At 36.1% G+C, this 26,723-nt stretch overlaps 1 protein-coding gene and 1 long non-coding RNA gene across 6 annotated transcripts in view; both read right to left on the bottom strand.

Moving 5' to 3' along the window:
* Positions 1 to 26,723, bottom strand: part of LOC410718 (puratrophin-1) — a 401,681-nt gene that overhangs the window by 230,998 nt on the left and 143,960 nt on the right. The window lies entirely within an intron of this gene.
* Positions 1,159 to 8,781, bottom strand: LOC102654265. The gene is made up of 2 exons (XR_001704023.2): positions 5,622 to 8,781; positions 1,159 to 1,390 (listed from the first exon to the last, which is right to left on the bottom strand). It is a non-coding gene; the product is annotated as an uncharacterized LOC102654265 (long non-coding RNA).

Genomic DNA, 26,723 nt, shown 5'->3' with positions numbered 1-26,723 from the left:
GAAAACTTTAAAAGATTCGTCGACTCGTTTTTGCGTTTTCATTTATAAAATTAATCATCTTGTATATTTGTATAATTTTTCTTTTTTCAAGGTATTCATCCATTTATGGATTAAAGGAAAAAAATAAAGATTGTGAAAACTTTAAAAGGTTCGTCGATTTGTTTTCGTTTATAAAATTAATCATCTTGTATAATTCATCATATTTGTATAATTTTTCTTTTTTTAAGGTATTCATCCACTTATGGATTAAAGGAAAAAATAAAGATTTGGAAATTTTAAAAGGATAAGCATAAGTAATCAGGGTTTGTCGACTTGTTTTTAAGTTTTCGTTTATAAAATTAATCATCTTGTATTTATATAATTTTTCTTCTTTTAAGGTATTACTTTAGTCTAAACTAAAATTTTATTCGAAATGAGAAGAATACAATTCAATTATGGATTAAAGGAAAAAATAAAGATTATGAAAACTTTAAAAGGTTCGTCCATTTATTTTCATTTATAAAATTAATCATCTTCTATAATTCATCATATTTGTATAATTTTTCTTTTTTTAAGGTATTCATCCACTTATGGATTAAAGGAAAAAATAAAGATTGTGAAAACTTTAAAAGGTTCGTCGATTTGTTTTTACGTTTATAAAATTAATCATCTTGTATATTTGTAATATTGTATAATTTTTCTTTCTTCAAGGTATTACTTTACTCGTAAAATTTTACTCGAAAAATTCACAATTCATCCACTTACGGATCAAAGGGAAAAAAAAAAAGATTGTGAAAACTTTGAAAGGTTGACTTGTTTTTGCGCGGAAGGAGAGCACAGAGGAAGGGAGCACAGTTGGAGTCTCGATTTTCCTTACTCTCATTTTATCATGGGTGTCGTGTTATGCGACGTTGGCGGAAATCGACGCGCTATAATCAGACCGACTCGCCGATTATTATTCATGCCGTTGCGCGTGACTTTATATACTCGATAATGTATGCACAATGCAGCCGCGGGGATGCGAGCTGAAATATTGGCCGGAAGAGAAATTCCGCACGCGACCGTAATTGCGTTCTCGCGATGAGAGGGGGGGGAGGGAGGGGATCACGACGACGACGACGACAAGGACGGTGATGCCAGATCGATTTATCGGCCGAGATCTCTTTCGCTTTCTCGACCCTTTTTTGCTCTGTTCCGTGTGCCAATCGAAGATTATACGCGTGTACCGATATGTTGTGCGAGTTACACCACAAGGTAACCAGAAGCACGGGGAGATTTATCGTCTACGCGGCCAACGGTGTTTCGATCTATATCGATCGTGTGTTACAGATCCCGAGACGTTTTTCTATCATTCGTGATAATACAATTGACGATGCGTATTATCCAAACTTTGAATTATCACACGTACTTGCTGGAAAAAGAAAGAAAAAATTAAAAATCGTCATTGCTCTTTTAATAATTCTTTAATAATGGGATTTCGATATTTCTTTCAAAATTATAATTCTTGATTATTAGATTCTCAATTATTATGTATTAAAAAATTGCTTATCTGAAACAATTTATCTTAAATTAAATTAAATATAAAGATAATCAAAGTTAAATGTATATTTAATTCAATTGATGGATTAAGAAATGTGAGAAATGTAAAATTATGTGCATTTCGTTTGAAAATGGACATTTCTATCTTATCCATCTACATATATTATACTTTTCATTCACCAACTTGTCAACGCATAAAATATAAAATTAAAAAAAATATATAATATAAATAATATAAATATATATCATAAAATTACTCTTACAGATTAAAAACTAAAACAACTATTCACAAATTCAATGAATAAATTCATTCCTGAGCGAGCGTTAAATACATCCACTTTGATTCGAAAGGAAACGTGCCAATGGAAGACTTGTCAACTTTCCACTCTGGATAAAATCTCGCGAAAGGCCGGCTTCAGGAGCATCGTACATCACGCGGGATATCCACGACAAGTACACGGTGGATACACTTGTGTCTAACAGGTCAAGTGCGCGTGAATGCTGTCGACGATGAATGAAGAAAAATTACTACTTTTTCTCTTTTTTTAAAATTTCTTCTATATATATATATATATATATCTACATACTATTTATTAAATGTCTATACTCAACTTTCTTATTCAATAAGATCAAGATTTTTTTAATAATCAAGATTGAAATTCTTTGAAAATTTCATAAAATACAATACAAAATTTTATCAATGAATAGAACATAATGGAAATGACCAATAAGATAATATGAAGAATAATATAATAAAATGATCATAGAACTGAAATATTTAATTTTAATTTTGCTCCAATACTTCAATTCCTATAAGAACAGCAATAATTATTGTTGCTGAAGTAAAATATGATAATGTAAATTATTCCTAAATTTTTAAAATTTCTTTTTTCGTTCATCACAATATATGAAATTAAAATCCAAATCCAGGTAAAATTAGAATACAAAGAATACTTTTGGATGTCCAAAAAATCAAGATTGAAATTCTTCGAAAATTTCATAAAATACAATATTCCTCCTATAATGATTCAATTATATAAAAAAAATAAATAAATAAAAGAATGATCGAGGGCGAAGATTTCCACCAGAGTTTCGTTGATATTTTTCGAAAATATCGAAAAGAAGGAAGGAAAGAAGGAAGAGAATGAAGCATGAGAACGAGCTCGCGTAACAAGCGTGTAACCGGTGCGCGAGGAAGCGCGAAACTGCGAGCGGAAGCGAAGGAGGGAGGATAACCACGACACGACGTGCTATTAGAATCGCATTAGAAGGAGCTGTCCGGAAGAGCGGCGGTGAATCATCACCGCGGCGACCTCGCGGGTTAACGGCCGAAACAATTTCTTAATTGTTTCATTGGCCGCGAGGAGAGCAGCGGCAGCTGAACCGAATCGTTTGATAAATCGCGCGTCCGCCTCTTAATAGATGCGCGCGCAGCCAGGAAAAGCGCCAGTTCTATCCCCACCTATCGCGGCCCGATAATTATCTGGGAATTTACATTCGGACGAATTATAACTCTCTTGTCACTAGGGACATACAATGTTGAACGAGGATTGGTTGGATGATCTTTGAATCGAGTACAAGTGTATCGCAATGAAGGAAAAAAGTTGGTTAGGTAATATTTTAAGTATTATAATAAAATTTAAGGTTATAAATCGATGAGAAAAGGTTATAACACGATGACCGATATTTCAAATACGAAATTTGTACGAATATACGTACGGTTGGTATTGGTTATTTGAATAAAGAAGAAAAAAAAGTTCTTATCTGTTCGATCTTGTTTTAATTGGGGATCTCTCACGGATATTATAGCTTGGTAAAAGTATATCATGAATAAAAAAAAGAGAAGAAATTTATTTTTTTCAATATCAAGTGAAATCTTTCCTTATTGGATGGGAATGAATCTTTTATTACTTTTAAATTATTTTATTAAATATATATTTTATACCGTATACATTATACCCTTTGTACTCTTTCTTTCTTGAAATTTAATTTGCACGAACAAATTACTTTAGTTTCAGAAAGATTGGGAAAACAGATTAATTGTAAGACGATTGAATATATACAATGTACAATAAATTACTATTATAATTTCAATTATTTTCTTTTTCTATAATTAATTTAACTCGAGAGATAAAGATCGTTCAATTCGAAACTCTTCTCTTCTTTAATCGAAGGAAAAAATGATACGAAAGAGTGGATTAATTTAAACGGTCTCTCTTCTTGAAAACAATTAACATCAAAGTGTGACAGTAACGCCTGTAAAGCCTATTTTTTTCCCCGATAGGATTTGATCGATTTGTCGAGTTAACCGGATCAGAAATAACAACACTGATTGGATTGTTTTGCACTGAAAAGGATTTGCATTTACACGGAGGAGGATTAGCCAAGTTTCGAATCGGGATTTAATCATTAGGAAATTAAAAATAGAAAAGTGCACGGTTGGTTAAATCGTGGAGGAAAGAAAAGAAAAAGAAAAAAAAAATCGTTCGAAGAGAAAGATGTTTGTCCACTTTTATTCTACTTTCTGCCATTCAAAGAAGCCATAGTCTCTTTACTGGCTTATCGTTCGTGTACCTATACTCTCTATAATATCTATACATGCTGTTGAATCTTCGTATTCTTTTATCAAGTGAAAGTACGATCGATTTTTCATTCGTGTAAAAAAAAAAAGAAGAATTTCAAGCAATAAGAGATGGACAGGGAAAGAGAGAGAGAAAAATAATAAACAAGCTTCACTTTCGTTTTAAAACCAAACGATTTCTCGGACGTCCGAAGTGAAATAAAACGATTTGAATCAGACGTGGAACGCTAACGCTTCTAAATCGTAAAATAAAATAAGTTAATTGCACCGATTCGAATATCATTTCGATAACAAAAATTAAAATTATTTCTAATAAAAAAAAAAGATTCAGTTTACTTTATTTTTTTTTTTTTCATCTACGTCACAAATACAAAGCTCTTTAAACTATTTGATTTACACAGAAGCGATCAAAGGTTATAATTCACGCACAATTATCAATGAAAAGGAAGTCGATCTTGATTATTTGTTACTACGCAACACGGATTGACGCTCATCTATAAAGCTCGTTTAACATACACCATAGTGATCCCCAAAGCTTGGCTTATAAATCAAGCCGAGCTGCTTATGTGTTTGTTCATTAGTTTCTTTCCGGCGGCGAGCATCGCCTGCGATTATCTGGTCGATTAATCTCGAACCGGTCACCTCGACGACTTCTTCCCCTCCAAGATCTATCCGACTACAAACGCACGCTCGTCTCTTCCCTTTTCCGTTATTCTTTTCTGTTGTCACGTGGACCGATCGATCGATTTGCAATCTCGAGGAATTTTTCATAATATAAATTATTCGTGAAGATTTGTTTATTTATTTCGATAAAATATATTTTGAAAAGTATCTGTCGTTATTTGGTAAGTATTTATTATTAATGCAAATAATATTTTTATGTCTCTTGAGAATGCTGTTTATTTAAATGGAACAAAAGAAGAATAAAATTTTTCTATACAAGAACAAGAGAAATATAAGGAATGATATCCGATTCATTTAAATAATATTAAAAATTTCCAAACATTTACGAGTATGATAATCATGGTTTTGAAAATACGTAAATGAATTTATTTTTATCCGAGCGACTTGTTCGAATACTATTCATTGAAACACGTTGTCGATAATATATTTTTACACGATTATTAATAACTCACCGAACCTGTATTCTATATATAGAATTAATAACCAAATATAGATTTCGAACGTGTTAGAAACTTTCTAATTGCTTCTACTTATTATTGAGAAAGGAGAGAAGCAACGATGAATAAAAAGATACACTGTAGAATTTTCGTAGAGGATAATTCAATAAATTCACTAATCAATATTATTGCAAATCAAACCATTTTATGAAAATGGAGAATTAAATTTGTATAATTGAAATATCTATCAATTACATTAAAATTAAAATTCACGTTCCAAAAATCAAATATAAAATATATCAATAAAAATTTTTTGTGTTCAAATGGACAAAAATATCATTTATTTGAACGAAATAGAATATACGTAGAATTGCAGCAATAATTGAGCCATTTCGCGTTACCAACGAATTCTTCTTCTTCTTCGAGACGACTGTCGTCCGCTGGAGAACCCGTCGTCCTCGAGTGGTAACCGGTGTGTCCACGACGCCAATCTCGATATTTACACGAGGACACACGATAGAGACACAAGCACGAAATCAACGCCATACAGTTTCGCGTTTCGTAGATGCGACGCAATAAGAGGATAATTTCACCAGTCGCGCGTTCTTTTTTTTTTTTCAGGCCGTCCCTTTTTCGAAGATGTCTCACCACGAGCCTTGAAATTAACGCTGTTTTCGGCGCGATATTTCAACTCGCGAATCGCGATACGTCTCACCAGTGTTCCCAGGTTGCAACAAATGACTAGCGCCACTCCTCCGACGAGAGGCGTACACAACTTCGGCTAATTACTCTCGGCGAAACGAACGAGACCTTCTCGGCTCTTATCTGTCCTGGAATATCAAGATCGTGCGAGTCTCGTTTGGATATGAAGACCTCGAAAGACACGAGTGAATCTCGTATACGACGCGTTGTTGAAGATGTGTTGAACGTGCAAGATTCTGGACAAAGATAACGTCCGAAATTGAAAGAAATATTTCGACAATTATCCTTTTAAAATTAAAAGAAATATCTGAACGTTTGAATTTTGTTATTGGATTGTCTGAATTTTTTACAAAGTTTAATCTATCTAAAGTTTCATCTGTCCAACGTTTCACACAAAACACATTCTTCACGTTAGACTGTAAAAACCATGAATCTCTCAAAGTTTTTGAATATACTGTATGCGAAAGTTCATTGACATTCGATGCACCAACGATACCATTCTTTCTCACATTAAGATATTTATATCTCTTCATCGTTAGTTAATTGCTTTTTCGATCACTGATTAACTTTAACCTTATTTGAAAACGATCGTAAAAATTCTCTACATTTTTATCTTCCTAACCTATGTTTCAATACTATATTGAACACATGTATGCATCAATTTTCAAATCCCAACAATTAACTTTATAAATTATTCATTGTACCATGTATACTATAATCAAATCAATTATTTATCGCGTTAATTGTCAACTCTTGATATATATAACAATTTAACATGTTACACGAGTTTATTAAACAGACAAAAATTTAGCGATTTATCGTACAACTTGTTATTTCTACGTAATCGATACGAGTGAAATTTAAATTAAAACCGCTGCGTCTTTTCAATATTCAATATATCACTCAAATTGTATGCACAAATCTTCAAAACTTCACAATAATAAATCTCACAATCGTGCCGCTTGCCAACGCTTGCCAACCGTCCAACTTAACCTCTTACGCGCGACCCGTTTATTAAGCAGCAAGGGCCCAGTGGCTCCAACTTCCGGAAGAATGCGGTATCAACGTGACGATTAATCAGTTATCCGCGCATAACTGATACGAGTAAAAAGAAAAAAAAGATAAAGAGGGAAAAGGAGGGAAGGGGGATAGCGGTTGGCTCGATGCTTCTCAGATTTATCATCGCCTATAGGCACGGACCGCTGGTCGAGTGTGCGCATTCAATTGCCGTTGCCAGCTTATTCGTCTCTCGTTAATCCCAACCGATCGTTTGTTACCTCTTAACTCGCGATCCACGGCCAATTATTCTCAGTATTACGCCCTCTCTGCGACCAGTTATGCGATTAAGCAGTCTCGCAGGTGGCGACCAACGCGAAACAGGAAGTCATTAACATAACCTAATAACGCGTCACTTTGGTCGCAAAGCAGAACCAACGGTTGCTCCAGGTAGAATTGTACGATCGATAAAGGAAACGATATGGTGAATGTGGTACGTGTTGGAATTCTAATGTGATACGTGAAAGGAAATTGTTTTGAATATCAAATAGGAGAATGTTTTTAAATTTTCATTTATCAAATCGAGATTATTTTTCGCTTTGTACAAATATTCCACGAATAAAACCATGGATAATGATAACATGTAATAGAATTACAAGTAATTTTATCGTTAAATTCTAATTATCGATGAAAAAAAAAATAAACAAATAACTGGAACGATAAAGTTCGATATCCTTCATCTTCACCGAGCAAACAAATCCATCATGCATCAAGTGGCTCCCCATCCAACCATTTTCAAGCGGTAAAACGCTTCATTACAAAATACACTCTTCACCTAGCATATTTACTCTGAAAACCACGATACGGACAACCACGAAACGAGTAATTAATCCGTCGCAACGAAGATCCAATTCAACCGTCGAGGCTGAAAATGCGAGGTTGTCGAGGGAGATTTACCGGTTGACGTCAATGAAGACTGTTCGACGGGAAACGGCGACTTCGCTGGGCGGAACAGGTAGTTAACGTGTTAATCCAGAGGGCGGTTGCTCTTCGCGCTAGGTGGTGCGCATCATGGTAAGCAGCTTAAATTGTCAAGCAGCTTGGCTCACTCGTCGAGCCACGGTATCTCGATGCACGCGCGTATCCCACTGTCGACTTTCGAGAGAGGCTGAGCGTCGAGTGGCGACTCGCGCGAACCTCCAAGCATTCATTAATGCGTTTAGCTCGCGGCATGCAAATGTATAGGCTTGAAGTGGGTCTGGAATTTCACGAGCAGTAGTCTCGAAGAAGATATATTCGAGATTACTCGGGCGAGAATTTGACGCGAGAATCGTGTCATAGACGCGGGATTATGAAAGAATTAAACTTTGCGAAAGAGAAACTTGTTTACGATTTTTTTTTTTTTTTAATAATTTCGATTCAAATATTTCTCAGTTCGAAATATGTATATAGGATTAAATTTTACGAAAAGGATATTTCATAGTTTCCACGACTATCAATTACGATTTGTAATAATATAAATTATATATATATTAGAAATGATAAAATTACTGTATATAAATGTATAGAAACGTGAAGTCACGTTTATGCATTTCCCTCGAATTTGTCTTCCAACACTTTTGTACCACGAAAGCCGTCTAAGCAAGTAACTGTACAGGTCATCACTCAGACAATTTTCATTCTTTTATCCCACGGTGAACTCGAACTCTCTTCGATGGAAGTGCACTCGTGTCACGAGTGGAAATCGATTGCCCGTCGCGTCGACGAGAATCCACCGAAGACATCGCAATCTTTCTTTCTTGGCATTAAATTCAACAAAAATTCATATTTAAAAAAAAAATTATTGATAAGACTAATTTTATAAACTTTTTATATCATTTAAAAAGGAAAGCATTTAAATTATTAACTCGACTTTAAAATTTGTTATTTTCAAATCTATCTTTATTTAACTGTTATTTATTTACATTCCAAAATTAAAAATCTCCATTACAAGAAAATTATTAAAATCGGAAGTTGAGTTTAAAAAAAAAATACAACTTCAACAATATCCCTTCTTCCGTTACAAAAATGAAAACGTGAATCGATCCATTCACGACCACGTGGCTTTCTCGATAGAGGAGCGTGGATAATTCGAGTAGAACGGGAAAGTGGCGAGAGAATCTCGGTTTCTCGATCGAAAAACTCGATAATTAACGATCCGCCCGACCGTTTCAACCGCTTAATTATTAACGATCAACCCGGTTCACTTTCCTCGCGTAAATTAAGCGCGATCGATTTCCGGCCGGCGGAGGCGCGAGGAACGATCGGGCAACGGTGCGCGAGTAAATTTTAACGAGAGCCGTTTTCGCGGCAGCACGTTGACGTCGCGACGCTCGTAATTAATTGCGCTCGTTTTCGCCGGTAGCCGGGCATACACGCGGTTTTACGTTTTCCACTTGGAACTCGTTTGGCCGGATCCGGATTCAACGCCGTATGAAATGTTCTCTCGAGCAGAGATTGTAACCGTTAGCCATAGTCGGCCTCGACGAGAGATCGTAAACGTCCTTTAATCGATGTAATTCCTACGTAATTTTATACCTGCTTTCCTCCGCCATTTTTCGCTACTGACAATTTCATTGGCGATCGTAGCGCCAGCTGGTGGCGTGGCTACGAATCATGGATTTTACAACGGAATTTTTCTTTCACACGAGTACACTGAAACGTCGATTTTACGATCTCCACGGTTGTTTTCCTTTTGATTAACGAGATGAACAATGTAATCTTGTTCGAATGTTTGTAGAGAGGAAAATGAATTTTTAATTAGAAATGATGCATATAACTCTATATATATATACAGTAGAGATTGGATTGTAGGTTAAATCCAATCCAAATGACTTGATTGTAGATAATTTGCAGATGGAAAGTGGAATTATACTTTTTTTTTATTATTATTATTGTTATTATAAAGTCGTCGTGATAATTTTGATAATGCAACGATGACGATCAATCTACTGTGCCAACAGCTAAAAAAGAATAAGATATACGAGCCTGTCTGTCGAACCAATAATTAATTCATTTTTCCTCTCAGTCTCGGTAATCAATTCTCATACCCATAATTACACAGCCAATGTTTACACACACTGGAAAGAATTTAACTCATCGAATCCATTTCAATGTTTGCTTTACAAACTCCCTGTCACGTTTCCCTCCCTTCATCAATCCCACCTAACCTAACAATCTCGCTTATATATATGTAATACATTTCACAAACAGCTCGTTATATATCCAACCTCGCAGAAACGATTCGTTTTATTAATTTCGAATGGATAAAACGATTAGATAAAATCATTGAACGCGATCTTGGACCGATCGAAAACTGTCTTCGCCGCGCACAAGTAAAGAAAGTGTCTCTATTCACCGGTGAATGTCGACCGATTAGTAAACGTCGCCCCGAAGCGACCAACCAATATCCTAGGCCGCAGCGTGAAATGTTAATCGTAGAAACTGGTCGGTCGCGAGACGAGAATCGACGATTCATCCCGCGAGAACGAAAGGGAGAAAAAGTTACAATTACAAGTTACGAATAAATATATTATCGTATATTTGGATTATGAAAGTAGAAAGTAGATTACGAAAAAATGAGAGAAATGAATTTTTAAATTGCGTTTATTATTTATTATCTTCGTGCGAGATCGACGAAACGAGAGCCAACGTTCGTTCATCCTCGTGCATCTTCGCGCATCTTCGTGCATCTTCGTACATCTTCGTACGGCTTTTTGTCCCTGCTGCAAAGCTTATTAACTTTAGAAACCCACCTCGAGCGAGATAATTCCGATTAATGAGAGCGAGAAACCCGCAAATATTCTCAGGATTAATATCGGTTATGCGACTGCTGATCACATATATAGCCTATTTCACGCTAATATCACGGAGCGTGCTTCTCTATCTTGTCTTAATTACACACGAAGCCTTCGAAGGGCGTGGCGAGAGCTCCAGTCTCACTTTGTTGGATTGGTGCAACTATGTAACGATGTATAAGGAACAACCGTGTACTTACTCACTCGTCGTGGATGGGTGTTGCACACGTTTCGTAGACGTTGAGAGCGGAATATTGATTATCAATTTCAGAGGGGAAATTGAAACACTGGTTGGTTTCGATGTTCGAAGTTGTACATGGATCTTGGGCGGTTCGTTTAAAGCGAATGGATGGATGGTAGAGAGGTTGTATGGAGGCGTTTGGTGTTTTTTTTTTCTTTTCTTTTTTTGCTTCATTTTCGCTGTCTACTTTCGCTCTTGGGAATCGATCTCGATTCTCGCGTATCCGTTTAGATTATCGATTGTCGCGTTCGATGATATTGCGTTGTTATTTCATTTTTGAATAAATAATTTAATCGGTATATCACCTGTTAATTCTTCAGACTTTCTCACTTTATATAATTTGAATGCGAACGTGTAACGTACACGTAAAAATTCATTGTTAAATTAAAATAAATCATTCGACCCCTCTCTTAATCCATTTTTATGTACAAATACACAATTTTATCAGCTATATTTATCATTTTCATAAATAAATGGCAATGTCACGTATTAACGGGTCAAACGATTAATTCTAACAAAATAACAACAAATTCAATTTCACTATGTTGACTTCAAAACAAAGCCTCGATAAATTTCAATCTACTTTTATACATTTTGTAAATAATCTTTTACATCCATTCTCAATCGTCCTATACAAAATACGAGCATATTAATTTCCTAATCCATCTTCGTATCCTCAAATTAACGAGTCAAGCGGCTAATTTGAACAAACTTCCAATGATCTAAATCCACGGATTCGGTATCGACAGACAGTCATCATCGTTCACGTCGATTATCGGCGGACCAACGGTGGAAAAACGTGATTTATTAAGCACGATCCGTGGCCCGGCCGCTCACTGACCCGCCTCGTTATCCTTATCGACCAAACGGTATCGTCGTCGTGGGGGCAACTTCCTGCTCAACGACGACGTCACGTCCCTAATAAGATTGCGTGCTCGCGCGATTCAACGCGACGATCGCGTTTTACGCTCGTTTCCCCCGCGAGGACGTATTTTTTTTCTTTTTTTTTTTTTCTTTCGCTCGACGACGCGAGCCAACTCGATCCTCTCCCTTATCTTCTTCTTCTTCTTCTTCTTCTTCTTCCTCCCATTCTCTCGACCCGTGTTTTGCGCGAATAACACGAGCAAACACGTGCCTCGCGTATGCACAACTCGTCGTCGCACGCGATATCCCGCCTTTGAGCGTTTTTCACTCTTTTTTTTTTTTTCCTTCGATCCTCTGATACCTCCGATTTTTTCGCGTCGCGGAAAGGATTCGCAAGCTCGCAAAGCAGGCGACGAGGTGAGAATTAATCAGCGAAAGTTGAATGAAAGGAAAAAGAACGATGAATATGGTAATCCATAGATCGTAAAAATAAAAGAATATTTTCGTATTTATTATCACCAACATCCTAATATAGGATTGATCATATTGATCATCTCGATTTCGTATTTTTTAAGATTTCTTTTTTTTTTTATATAGAATATTAGGAATTATCTCGATTTCATGTTTTTTAAGATTTTTTTTTTTTTATGTAATATTAGGAATTATCTCGATTTCATGTTTTTTAAGATTTTTTTTTTTTATATATAATATTAGGAATTATCTCGATTTCATGTTTTTTAAGATTTTTTTTTTTTATATAATATTAGGAATTATCTCGATTTCATGTTTTTTAAGATTTTTTTTTTTTTTTATATAATATTAGAAATTATTTCGATTTCATGTTTTTTAAGATTTTTTTTTTTAATATAATATTAGGAATTATTCGACGCAGCGAATTCTATATGATTGAGTGTGGCGAACGGTGTGGGAAAATGGGACAATGGAACGAGGTGGTGGTGAAGAATTTTGTGAAATTTTTAAATTTCGCGCGTAATCGTGCGGAACAGAGTTAACCGATTTTCTCATACTTGGCTGGTTTTTAATGGGCAGTTATCGGGCAATTTGAGGAAAGCTGTTAGGGGATCGAGAAGTTGGAGGTAGTAGTTAACAGCTGGCACTTAGAGTAGTCGGCGCCATTAATCAATCGGAATCAACCTGGGATTTAGAAGCAATCAAGCTTCGGCCGGCGATCGAAGGCAATGAATCTTTGTACGAGCGCTAATTAAATCTTCGATAGCTGGTGCAAATTATCTTCTTAATTAACTTCTAACAACTGTACTGGACGATGAACATATATATTTCTAATAGCAATGTGGGGTGAGTCAAGTGTTGTTAGCGGTACGCAAATAAATAACGGGCGATGTACGTTTCCCAGTCGAAAGTCGTATAATCAAAGAAATGTTCGTGCAAAGTCAAATTTTTATGAATCAAAGGGCTTGAATAGACATCTGTCTTCTTCTTCTTCTTCTTCGAATATTCTAAAAATGTATTGTTTTAAACATTTTGTTTTTTCTTTACATGCACAGATTTTTATAGTTTTAATCATAATTTTTTAACTTTTTGACTTGACTTTTTGACTTTTGAAGATTATTAAAAAATAATTTTTTAATATTGGAAATATTCTTAAGTTTAAAATTTTAAAATTATATCAATTCACTTTCATTATTTTTATTAAGAAATTAATTAATAAGATCCTAAGCTTATAATATCATATAATATAGATATTAATAAAATCAATAAATTAAACTCTTATTTCAAACACTCAATTCATCTCTTAATTCAATGAATGACTTAATGATTTCCACGTCAAAAATATTTAATGCGATATCTCAATTTAAATGTTTAACAATAATAAAAAAATAGACAATATAATTTTACCAACAAATGCAAACATATTATTAAAAATATATTTTATTTCCTCATCAACGATTTATCAGAAAACGTGATAAATTTATTAAAATAACATTCTTAAAAATCTCAATAAACTATATCTTGAACCAATTAATATTTCAATAAATTCTTGAATTTTCTATATTCTATATTCATCCCTTATGTGCATTAATCCCCTTTTGAAGGAATTTTCAGATATTTGAAAAATCAAGGAATTATCCGCAGATTTTTCCAAAGTCAAGGGGAATCGTGGCAACAAAGAAGCGACTCAAACTGCTTAGCATAATGGAGCGACGACGCAGCGGCCAGAGTACCTGGCACACCCACCTTGATCTTGGGTGGCAGGTCGTTGGTAATAACCCTATAGATAGACCACCACGAAAGCGCAATCTGCTCTTAATGGCGGCAGCCGCCGTGAGATATCGCTATACCAGTTCTTCTTCGCGTCTACAATGTGTTCACACGCACAACAGGCTGGTTTTACAGGCAAAAATCTCCTGGCCAAACGTATAAGTATACAAAAAAAAAAAAAAAAATAGTGAAAAAAGTTATTAAAAAGCTTTATCTCAATTACCATTTCTTTTTTCATTGTATTCTTCTTTATAATATATTGATTTTTTCCATTTCCTTTTGTTAAGAATAATAATAATAGTGATATGTTTAAGGTATAAAGTAATATAATTAATAATTTTGTCTCCTCCATTATACAGATCCATTCTAAAATTTTATAGAATACGTTGCGTTTGAGAAATATTGAACATCTTTGTACACTTTTTCTATTTAACAATTTCCAAAAATTTGGATGAAAGTAGAGGACAAAGTAAAACAAAGTATCTTTCTAGATTAACAATCTTGAATTTTATAAGAAGGAGAAGAGGCCATGAGTTAGGAACGGTAAGAATTTCAGGAAGAGCAAGAGGCTTTCTTCAGGATGAGAAGAGGGTTTGCTCGTTCCTTGCATAATTCAACGTGCCCTCATCAAAATCGGAATTTTAAAGCTGGGAAACGTCCGCTGGGCGAGAATGCACGCTTACCTTTACGAGCTCGGAAGAATATCGTCATTGTCCTGAAAATGTTAAGCTTCTTGTTTATCTTAGCAGTTTGAACGGGGCGACAAAATGTATGCAAAAGAGAGTCGGAGCAAGATCGTGGCCGCTTACGAGCCGGAACGAAAGAATCCGTAACAACGTTTCGTGGCTCGAGGCTGTGCAGTATAATACATACTGGGTGTCCTGTAACAGGTGACCGAACCAAATTTCATTTTTGCATCCTATCATATTTGCACTTTACTTTCAAGAAAAAATCCTACGTAATTTTTCTTATCCTCAACATTGAAAAAAAAACTGTACGAATAAAACAAAGTTTTTTTCCATCCTTCTATTCTCGTGCAAAATGGACAATCAACGCGAACAAAATATTTAAAAGAGACTCGCTGTTCTCGCGAAGCGTAAGCAGGTAACTGCCAATGCGATTAAGTGGTGATCAGGGGTAATTAGACGAAAGCGCGCGCACGCGCAGACACGCGCATGGGGCGAGGGGGCGAGGAGGAGAGAGTTGATCTCATCGCACGCCCACGCGCTTTTCTCCTCGCGCGTCGCTCCATTAGCCACAGCGTGTCCGCGCGAGCATTCTCGCGATCCGACGCGTGGGCGTGCGCGCGCATTATTCACGCGCATGCGTCTCGCGCGCGGAGCGAATCGTGGACTTGGCTCGAAACGGCGCGCTCGGTGGCATTAGAGAGAACCATTAGGGCTTGGCTCTTCTCCTCGATAATTGTCCTATAACCGTCGAACCGATTTATAATTTCCCCGTTTATGAGGAGAAAGTCTTCGTTCTTCTTGAAGACGAAGTTTATATGTATATATATGAACTGGTATTCTTGAGATAAGCTTCGTTGTTTCTTTGCAATTTTTTCCACGCGATTATGAATGCCACGGGATATTCGAACGTAACAGCAAATGTTTGAGAACAAATGTAAAATATATTCGTGCTGAGAACGAATTACAGTTCGAATATTTCTATTCTAATATTGTTCAAGAAGTTGAAGAAAATAAAAATATTGCAGTTTTAAAGTTTTGATTCGTATTTAATCCTCGTCAACCAGATATAAATGGATCTTTAGTAAATATTTGGATTTTGGATTCGCGTGTAACAACAACAATGAGATTGCCGGTGAATAATTTCACGCTTCACGACACGCTTACAAATCCCTGTGTCCCGTTCTCGTCAACCTGCAACAAGCAGCATTTCTTCATCGTTTCACACCTCACCCCACACGCTCGCCACCTCAACGGGGGAGAAGAAGCTCCTGACTCGTACGCGAGAAGCCGTATACGACATCTTCATACGGGTCAACGAGCTCGTGTTTCCTTTTCACCTCGGTCAAAAGGTGTGCCCCGTTTTTCCATCGTAATCGCCTCTCTCACTTAAGTTATAATAAGATTATTATGAGCAGCGAAAGAGTTTCAAGTCAATGGATGTTATTCGATGAATGTGAATGTGATGTGTAAGTGGAAATGAAAATATTTAATAATGATAAAAGCATCATGTTTGAGCTACGATCTCGCGCTATTTTGATTTAATTATTCATCATCTAATTTACATGCTTGGTAATAGGAAACTGCAGAAATTTAATAATCTCAGCATAAAAATTTATTGTTGGATTAATCTGTCTTCGTCCAATTATCACGAAGATCAATATCCACGGATTGTTCTTCAAATACGAGAAATCCTATGATTTCATTGCAAACATTCGTTAAACTGTCGTTACAGAAGAGGAATCCTCTTAAAATCGCGTGTTGAGTCACTCGTCGAATGGAATCTCGATTTTATCCGAACGATCCACGATTAAAACGTAATTGGATCAAGATTTAAGTAGTTGGATTCAATCCTACATGTTTCACGATTACACAAATTTCCAAGAGAAGTAAAATTAAAATCTTCTTCTTTCGATTAATTGTTTTAATTAACAATTAAAAATTTCCACAATAATTCTACACTTTACGATTATTTATTTTCAAATTTTGAATAAAATCATCTTTTTTCATAAAGTTTGAGATTAATTTATCATTGTTAATTGAAACGATTAATCGAAAGAAAAAGATTTTAATTTTACTTCTCCTGGAAATTTGTTTGCAAATAACATTGCACAATATTTCCAATTGTTCGCACAATTAATTTTTTTAATACAAGGAAATTCAATAAGATTCGTGTGTTCGTATATAAAACTCGAATCCCATAATTGGCTAAACTATAACTAACTCGAGCGCACGACGTTCGGATTCACATTAACCATTAACACGGTTAACATAATTTATGGCTCTGTTCGGAAGCATAACTCGCTAATTTATTTACCAGTGCACTTTTAAGTGAAAGCGGGAGAGGATTTAGAACGTTTATTAACGATTTCAGAACCAACGAAAGATTTTAATTTAATTCTTCTTTTAATCGAAATTTCATTTATGTTTATTACAATATCATTGTTATAAATTTCATCTATATTATCACTTATTTATATTAGATCAACTAATTTTTTTAATTTTGTTTATTAGCTCGATTTAAAAAATGTTTGAATCTATGATTTATTCCACAAATTTCTGAACATTGACCGAAGAAGATTCCAGAACGTTTTCTGATTAGATTTAATTGATTAATTCGTCCTGGGACTGCTTTAATACCTGATGAAACTATTCATGAATGAATTACATCTGTTGTAATTAATTCGATTATCTGTTTAAATTTCTATAATTTAATATATACGAATCAAATTCAATATTATTAAATTCTGATGGCCAATTGATTTAATGGGATCAACAATTTCGTCAATTAGATATGAAATTTTTAACGAAGGAAAACAAATAATTAAAAGAATAATAATTGGAATTATTATATTCAAATAATTTCAATATTATGATTTTTTAATAAAAAATCTTTTAATAATAATTATTATTACTATATTATGGAATGAAATTAAGTTATTAGCACAATATGAATTTGATTCTTGAAATATAAATATAAATAAATCACATAGAAATTTTAATAATTAATATAATATTAAGTTATATTAAATTCAATGCACTACTTTGCTATGTTTATAAGAACAAAAATTATAATCGAACCACGATATTCTCGTACATTCACTTTACAATAATCCTAAATTAAATAATCTAATAATCCTCGTTCTCTTCCCTTTCCCTATAATCCCGCTCCAAACGCAGGGACTCCAATTTTACCACAAACGCTGCACGAAAGTCGCGCGAAGCGTTATCTGGGCGGAGAGGAGGGGAGGATTGGTTAAAGGCCGAGCGCGAGTCGGGTTTCGTGGTTCTTTCTCGACTCCGATGGAACGTTGTAATTCTACTTGGGGATAATGATGCATCGGGATCCGTTTAATTTACTACCGTGATTAACGATGGAAAGCGAAGCCAGTAACCGAACATGTATATTTCCTTGGGCAGCAGCAGCGGCAGCAGCAGCAGCAGCGCTCCACTCGCTCTCTCCCCCTCCCCCCTTGACCTTTACGATGCTCACGTACCGCCGCCACCGCCGACTGGCGGCCCCCAGAAGAATAATCCCGCCGCTTGGGCTTCCGGGAGGAAGACGTTTTTAGTGATGGATCGTACGCCGTTTTGTCCAGTTTACCGGCGGATTAAGATTTATCGTTATGTGGGAACCGTGGAAGAGGGACGATCTGGGAATCGAACGTGATAATGTTTTTTAAGATTGATAATATAATCATCCGGCAGCGATCTTTGCGCAGAAGGAATTTTTACAACGATCTGCGCATGCGCAACAATGGTTTCCACTTACCGCTTCCTTTTTTACCGTAACTCGGTAATCAATAATTAACCGAGGTATATAAATTTCAAAATTGTTCGAGCCTCGAAACAAGATTGATCGATTCCGAACGATCTACGATCAATTTCTGAAGATAGAGAGACACCCTCGAATTCCACGAGGAATGGTATGACGCGATTCTAATCCGATTTGCCGGATTGGACCACCCGGGCGAATGGAAAGCACGTGAACGGGCGATGCGCAGGGGAACAGCTTGATGACTAATAGTCCCTCCGTTCTTGGACTAGGGAGAGGTTGTCGAGAATTGAACCGACGGAACGATCAGGAGGAGGAGGAAAGGGGTGGGGATCGGTGAATTCATTGAGGAACTCGTAGCTGGCATTTACTCGTAACGACCTTTCCGTTCATCGGCAACTGTTAATGGAGTGAATCTTGATACCGGGCGAACAAGCGTCTATTAATTCCACCTTTAAACGCGCGTACAGCGAGAAACAATCGCGCGCGTGTCTACCTTACCGATTGTGCAATTCGACGGGTGCTTGCGCGGATCGTATAAACGTTTTGATTACGTTTCATTTCAATGTTTCCACGAAGGAACGATCGGTTTATAGGTTTTTATCTCCGATTCGATACGAGCTCTCCGAGATTAGATTTATAAATATCTTTACAAGTAATTGCGAAACATCCCACTGAGATAACTTCATCTTAACCGTATCGGTCTGAATAATTAAATAATTTTTATACAATTAATAATCCCTTATTTAATATTATTTTTGTTTATTATAATAAACAAAAATTTCAATGCAACTCTACGAAATTGCAACTAAATCGATATCAAACAGATATTTCATGATCGAACTTAAAACAATTCCCACAGGAAAACTGTCTAACAATTAACTGAAAAATCGTGACAGAATGTAATATCACTCTGCCCACTACTCTCGTCCCCGCGACCATTCCAGACCACGTTTCGCGACATTTCTCCGCGGATCAAAAACATCGAATCGCTTCCTGCTTTCTCGTCCCTGAACTTCGTCCTCCTCTCTCTCTCCCTCTCTCACTCTCTCAGCGATAATCATCGAGCGACGGACAAGAACGAGCAGAAACCGTGATTCCAGTTCTTCTGTTGCCCGAACGGAAACATCAGCAACGACATAGGATGCCGACTGCTCACTCGAGTTATTCTTACCGCGAGAAATTTGGATTAGAAATGGCGGTACGATCGAATGAAATTTTAATTATTAAATTGTTCGAGAAAGATGTTGGATTAAAATGCGCGCGATTTAATCGATGTCTCTCTTTAAAATAATTGGAATTTTGAAAGAATTGTTCGAAAAAAGAACGATCTGAAATTTTGATTAATTGAACATCTTATCTTTTCTCAAATTCAAAATTAATTTATCGAAGAAAGATAAAAACTCACATCCTAATCAAAGCAACCAAGAGCATCACAAATATCGCAATATTTAAAGCTACGATTGTATATAAAGTGGAAAAATTCAACTTACTCTATCATTAAAAAATTTTCATAATCTTTTCGCCAATTATTATTTTCCTTCGTCAAATGAAATCTGATGATCAGCGTTTTCCAGGAACTCGTGTGTCCCTCTCGACGCGGAGAAAAAGAAAGTAAAAGGACGATAGGACGAGTCCTCGAGCGAGGGGAGGGGAGGGAAGAGGAGGAGGATGGATGGACGTCCGTTCTCGAGGCAGCGGGTCGCGTGGCCTTCGACGTGCACGGAATGATGCGAATCGATCGCCTCGAGGGAAGACGAATCTCGTAACAAAACGGCGGAAAACAAGGAAAATCATTACCTTTGGCGGTAATTAAACTTGAAGATGCTCGTTGGTGGTTCCCTGGAAGCAGGAAGGGTCCTTTTACTGCTTAAATAAAGGGCTTGTTTCGGTGAAACGCGCTTACGAAGAAGCGCCAATTTCCTGAACTAATTTTGCTGAAAGGGTAAAGTAGATTGTTTGATCGAAACTAGAATGTAATTAAAATTAACAAGTATAATATCACGTATTTGATAAATATTTGATAAATCTTGTTATAAACTTATTTTCACTATTTTCGTGTTAGATCATCGATATTTTTTTATTCACAAATTATATTACACACACGTATATGATACGGAATCGATCGAATCTCTCGACGCGTCGCATCTACCATATCGACAAACATATTCCACGGCTAGACATGGACGTATCGTCTCGAAAGCCGTCAGGCTGGGTTTTCGAACAATCGAAACCTCGGGGGATTCCTCGCGACTAGTCGCCACTTCCTAGCAATCGGGACGAATCATGTAATATGTATGTATCGATCGAGAGACGGCTCGAGTAACGAGAAGAAGAAATATCTTGGTTTTTGTCCGCTCATGACTCGTCCAAGCCACATCTTTTTATCATCGAGCAATGACCGGCGGCCTTGCTTGTTTACAAATTGATCGTGTCAGTGAAATATCGGGAATATCGATTTAGAAGAAGAATTGTACGTAATAAACAATATTCGGGTATATAAAATATTATTTCACTTCCTTTCATAATAACGTAATATTTCAAATTGAATAAATCTTGATAGAAATTAATTGAACGTTCAATTTATATTGAACGTATTGAGAATTATATTATAACAATTAAGAATGTAAGGGAAAAAAGGAAAAAAATCACGATCTAATTCGATATTAACGTACAACCAGACAAGAGAAGATATGTAAATATCATATAAATAGGATTTACGTGATTTAATCTGGTGGAAAAGTTGATGAATAATAATATTTCCAATATATAGAATCTAATATAATATAAATAATTTCAACATACCATAATATTTTATCACATTGACGAAGAATCTCGGTTTCCCGTACAACAGGTGGTTTTAGAGGTTATGTTGTGAAAGGACGATAACTCGCAATTATACGCCATCGTAAAATATCGTACAATCTCTTCCGTCGGGAGGATATTGATTAATGCGATAAAAATCGGGGGGGGAAGAACTCGTCCCATCCAGAAAAAAAAAACTCCATTTCCACGTGGCGATTCGGGACGATTTTCTGCCTGCTTTCACGCAAAACCGCCCGGCCAATCGTACTCGAGAATAATCTTGTCGCGCTTTCACACGTGTCTTTTAGTTACGGGGTCTGACGTGGGCGGCGACACTTTTCCGCTCTCCTCGACCCACGAAATACGAGCGCACGAATTCTCGCACGCCAATGGACACCTGGAAACTGGTTCGTGGAAACGGCGACAACAGTTTCGCCGATCTTTACGATATCCTCGTTGGAATCCCCGCGATAGAAATACACTCGGTTTGTTACACGTTTCTCTTTTCTCATCTTAACTCACTTGGATTAATTTCAAAAGGAAATTAATCTTTTTCAAATTCATGTTTATTACATGATGTTATTACATAATGTTCAACTTTAAAACGATAGAATTTTCATTTTAAAATTGATGCGCAATAAATATTATTCAATATAATATATTTAAAGGCTTGATTATTTTTCCATTGAAATTAGACTTTTTAAGGATCGCATAACTCACTCGTTTCTTAAATTCTACGCAAGATGGCAGCCCATACGCCACTTATATTTCAAAGTAACGACCGATAAGAAACCTTACAATCCTTCTGCCCGAACAAAATTATATTACAAAAAATCACGATACGAAAGAAAAACATTGAAACAAAGGAAAAATGAATTCCGGATACAGGAATATAGATATTAAATTCGATAAATAGAATATCGGGATTCAATTATCGAAATGGCAGCTCGAAACTCGTGTATCTCTCTCTCGAGCCGAGATATTCACTGAACTTTCCACCACGATAGATCTTTCTCATATTTTAACACGAGTCCGGCTTCTCTTAACGACTGCCCGTCCCGCTACACGCTGCTCGTTCCGTAAATAAATGCCAATAAACATGCAACCGACCCCGACACGGTCCCCGCAGAAATCGAAATCATCGAAATAAGTCGGTGAAAGTTTAATTATCCGCGTTGCGGATCGCGCGTGCGCGGCACGAAGGCGCGCGGGAAATTTAAACCGCGGCGTTCAACGGGAGGACAATAGAAGCGATGCTGGAAAGATTTCGACCGGACACGGAAACGGCTCGAGAGATAAAAGCCGAATTAAAAATCCGATAGAATCGCGGAGAAAGCGGCTGTTCGTTGAAGACGAGGCTCTCCGTAGGGGTCCCTGCGGACGAGAAAATGGAGGACCAATCGAGGCTATTGACGAGGCTTCGAACAATTTTTCTTTTTCGTGAGAACTTGAATGTGTATATACATATATACGTCGGTGGGAAGTGTTTGACGTTCTTAGAGAATAAATTTGTAAGATTGTAGATGCTTATCTCGGATGTAGATAAAGTTGCTGATAGTTTTAACGATTGCAGTTTTTTACGAATAATAATTCCTGCCTTTGAAGTGGCCCCTCTCTCTCTCAAGACTTCTCGACTAGATTATGGGACTTGATGTCGAGTTGTTCTGACAAGTGTTGAAGAGAAGGAAGTGGATGGATAAAATTATTATTTTGCGTTTAAGTGTCGGAGATTTTAACGAGCGATAAAGTGAGCGTGAATACAATAATGGAAGAAATATCCGCGAGTTATACGCTTTTCGCTGTCTATTTTAATTATGCGTCGATAATATTTATATCCCTATACCTTTAAAAATCGTGTTAATTTTACGAAAACGAGCACTTTCGAAGTTTAGCTTCGATTAAATATTAATCACATCGTTGTTAAAAAATTAAGATTCGAGTCTCACTCGAGGGGGAAACAAACGCTTCTTACTCCACTTGTTCATTATTCGATAAAATGTCACGGAAACGATAAACGTGACAAGATGAATTGCATCCACGTGAGTCGCATTCGTGGTCGATGATCAAAGATGCAAACTAAGAGGGTATCCTGGTTGTCAGGGATCGCCTATACGGCGATAATATACGGCCAACGATCTTTCGCGCGTTAATGCGGTATCCCGATTTATATAAAACGTGGAAAGTAATTTTGTGAACTCATTCGTACGAATCGATATTATAAAATATCGAGGAGACGTTACATAATTTAAAACGAATTTCATTTGTATTAAAATTTTTCAAAATCGAATCCCGTCTTTACAAAATTTTTATCCTTCGAAAGAAATAGCCTAATATCATCGAATTCGTAAATCTCTTTCGTGCATATTTAACAATAACGATGGAAGCGTCCTTGAGCTCGCGATTGATTTCTCGCCGCGCACACAATAGCGTTGGAAGGAATTCTCCTCGCCCACGTGGTCGCCCGTTCCTCCCGCTTTCGATTTCAACTTCGCTCTCAGTTTCACCGGTCCCGTCTTCTCTTTCGTCCAGAGGAAGAAAGAGAGGGAAGGAAAAAAAAAGAGAGAAAGAGAGAGAGAAGCGTATATCAATGGGGGATGATCGAAACGCGATAAATCGTATCCCGGCGCGTAGCCCAGGTTCGATCGTGCGATGCGGTTTCGTTGCCTCGTGGACAGGGAACGGGGTCAAAGGACGAAAGCCACCACCGTGGGATCCCTGGCGCGAGATAAACACCGGGGCCCAGGCAGAGCAAATCGGAAAGGAAGGAAGGAAGGAAGGAAGGAGAGCCGGTCTCCGGTTTCTAATGCCAGTCTTCCAGGAACCCGTGCAACCTCCTCGAGATCGTTCGAATATATGAATGTCTTATGAGGGAAGCGTATATACACACACTCATATATATATATATATATATATATGTACATCGTGAGGCGGGGGAGAGACAAAGGGGAAAGGAGGAGGATGGAAATGTAGAGAACGGTCTCCCCCTTAGGGGAGCAGATTCGAATCTTGGTAAAATATTTTACGCGGAAACGGATCTGAACTTTGTGGGGATAGAAAGGAGGTTTTTTTAAAGAAACTTTAAAGAAATGATTGAAATGATTACTCGAGTGTGCGTATTGGAGGAAAATTTTTAAATATAGATTTATTACCTCGAAGATTGGTAATATTAATATTAATATATTTCTATATATATTTTATAATTATAATTGTTATAGAGAGAAAGAGAAAGAGAGAGATTGGGAAAATTAACGAGATACGTAAGAAAATTTTATTAGAACGTTAGAACTGGAGGAAGAAAAGAAAATTCGATCTTCACGTGTATATATTGGAAGAAAATTTCCAAATATAAATTTATTATTTGAAGATTGATAATTGTTATAGAGAGAGAAAATTAACGAGAAAATTTTAACATAAGAAAATTTTATTAGAACTGGAGGAAGAAAAGAAAATTCAATCAACGATCTTCAAGTGTATATATTGGAAGAAAATAATTTTCAAAAATAAATTTATTAGAAGATTCGAAAATTGGTAATATTAATATTAATATTAATATTTCTATAATTATAATTATTATAGAAAAAGAGAGAGACTGGAAAAATTAACGAGATACGTAAGAAAATTTTATTAGAACTGGAGGAAGAAAAGAAAATTCGATCTTCACGTGTATATTGGAAGAAAATTTTCAAATATAAATTTTAAATATAATTACTCAAAGATTGGTAATTATAGAGAGAGAGAGAGAGAGAGAGAGAGAGAGAGAGAGAGAGAGAGAGAGAGAGAGAGATAGGAAAAGTTAATGTAAGAAAATTTTATTAGAACTGAAGGAAGAAAATTTTCAAATAAATTTATTACTCGAAAATTGGTAATATTAATATTAATATATTTCTATAATTATAATTATTATAGAGAGAGAGAGAAAAAAGAGACTGGAAAAATTAACGAGATACATAAGAAAATTTTATTAGAAAGAGAACTGGAGGAAGAAAAGAAAATTCGATCGACGATCTTCACGTATATATTGGAAGAAAATTTTCAAATATAAATTTATTACATATTATCGAAGATTAGTAATATTAATATTAATATATCTCTATAATTGTTATAGAGAGAAAAAGAGAGACTGGAAAAATTAACAAAATAGAAAGAAGTAAGAAAATTTTATTAGAAGGAAGAAGAAAAGAAAATTCGATCTTCACGTGTATATATTGGAAGAAAATCTTTATTACTCGAAGATTGTTATAGAGAGACAGAAACAGGAAAAATTAATGTAAGAAAATTTTATTAAAACTGGAGAAAGAAAATTTTCAAATATAAATTTATTACTCGAGGATTGATAATTGTTATAGAGAGAGAGAGAGGAAAAATTAATGTAAGAAAATTTTATTAGAAGGAAGAAGAAAAGAAAATTCGATCGACGATTTTCACGTGTATTGAAAGAAAATTTTCAAATATAAATTTCAAATATAATTACTCGAAGATTGGTAATATTAATATTAATATATCTCTATAATTATAATTGTTATAGAGAGAAAGAGAGAGACTGGAAAAATACGTAAGAAAATTTTATTAGAACTGGAGGAAGAAAAGAAAATTCGATCGATGATTTTCACGTGTATATATTGGAAGAAAATTTTCAAATATAAATTTCAAATATAATTACTCGAAGATTGGTAATTGTTATAAAGAGAGAGAGACAGGAAAAATTAATATAAGAAAATTTTCAAATATAAATTTATTATTCGAGGATTGATAATTGTTATAGAGAGAGAGAGAGAGGGAAAATTAACGTAAGAAAATTTTATTAGAGCTGGAAGGAAGAAAAGAAAATTCGATCGACGATCTTCGCAGAGGCCACGTGGTATTGTATCGCGGCTAATTAGAGGATCCAGCTGCGAAGAGGAGAGGCCGAAGCCCAAGTTTCCTAGGCTTTAACGATCTGAACAACGAAAATGTTGCACGTCGGCTGATCGTATCCGGCCGACGTGTCTCCGTTTCCCCGCGTTTCTCACGAGGCGTCGTGCAGAGAACGAGGGCCCGGTGCCTTGCCACGAAATCGGTCAGGGAAACTAGTGCAGCAGAGGCATGGAACGGTGACACGACGAAGACGACTATCGACGCCGACGACAACCGGTGGGACGGCGAGAACCGTGCGCGGCCGCCGCTATCGGCGTCACGATCCCGCAACAGTGCCACGGCCTCGTGGCTCGCCTGTACACGCTTCGAGCGATCGTAAATTGTTGATCCACGGTTAATCACGCGTAGAGGGAAGCTCGAGAAATTTTATGCAAGGGCGAATATTGGAGGAATATTCGAAAAGAAAAAGTGAGGTTAGGTTATATAAATGATGTACGTTATCA

This window comes from Apis mellifera, linkage group LG1 (assembly GCF_003254395.2).
Source record: "Apis mellifera strain DH4 linkage group LG1, Amel_HAv3.1, whole genome shotgun sequence".
Taxonomy (NCBI): domain Eukaryota; kingdom Metazoa; phylum Arthropoda; class Insecta; order Hymenoptera; family Apidae; genus Apis; species Apis mellifera.
Note: the sequence above shows the minus strand (reverse complement) of the source record. Positions and strands in the feature narration are given on the sequence as shown.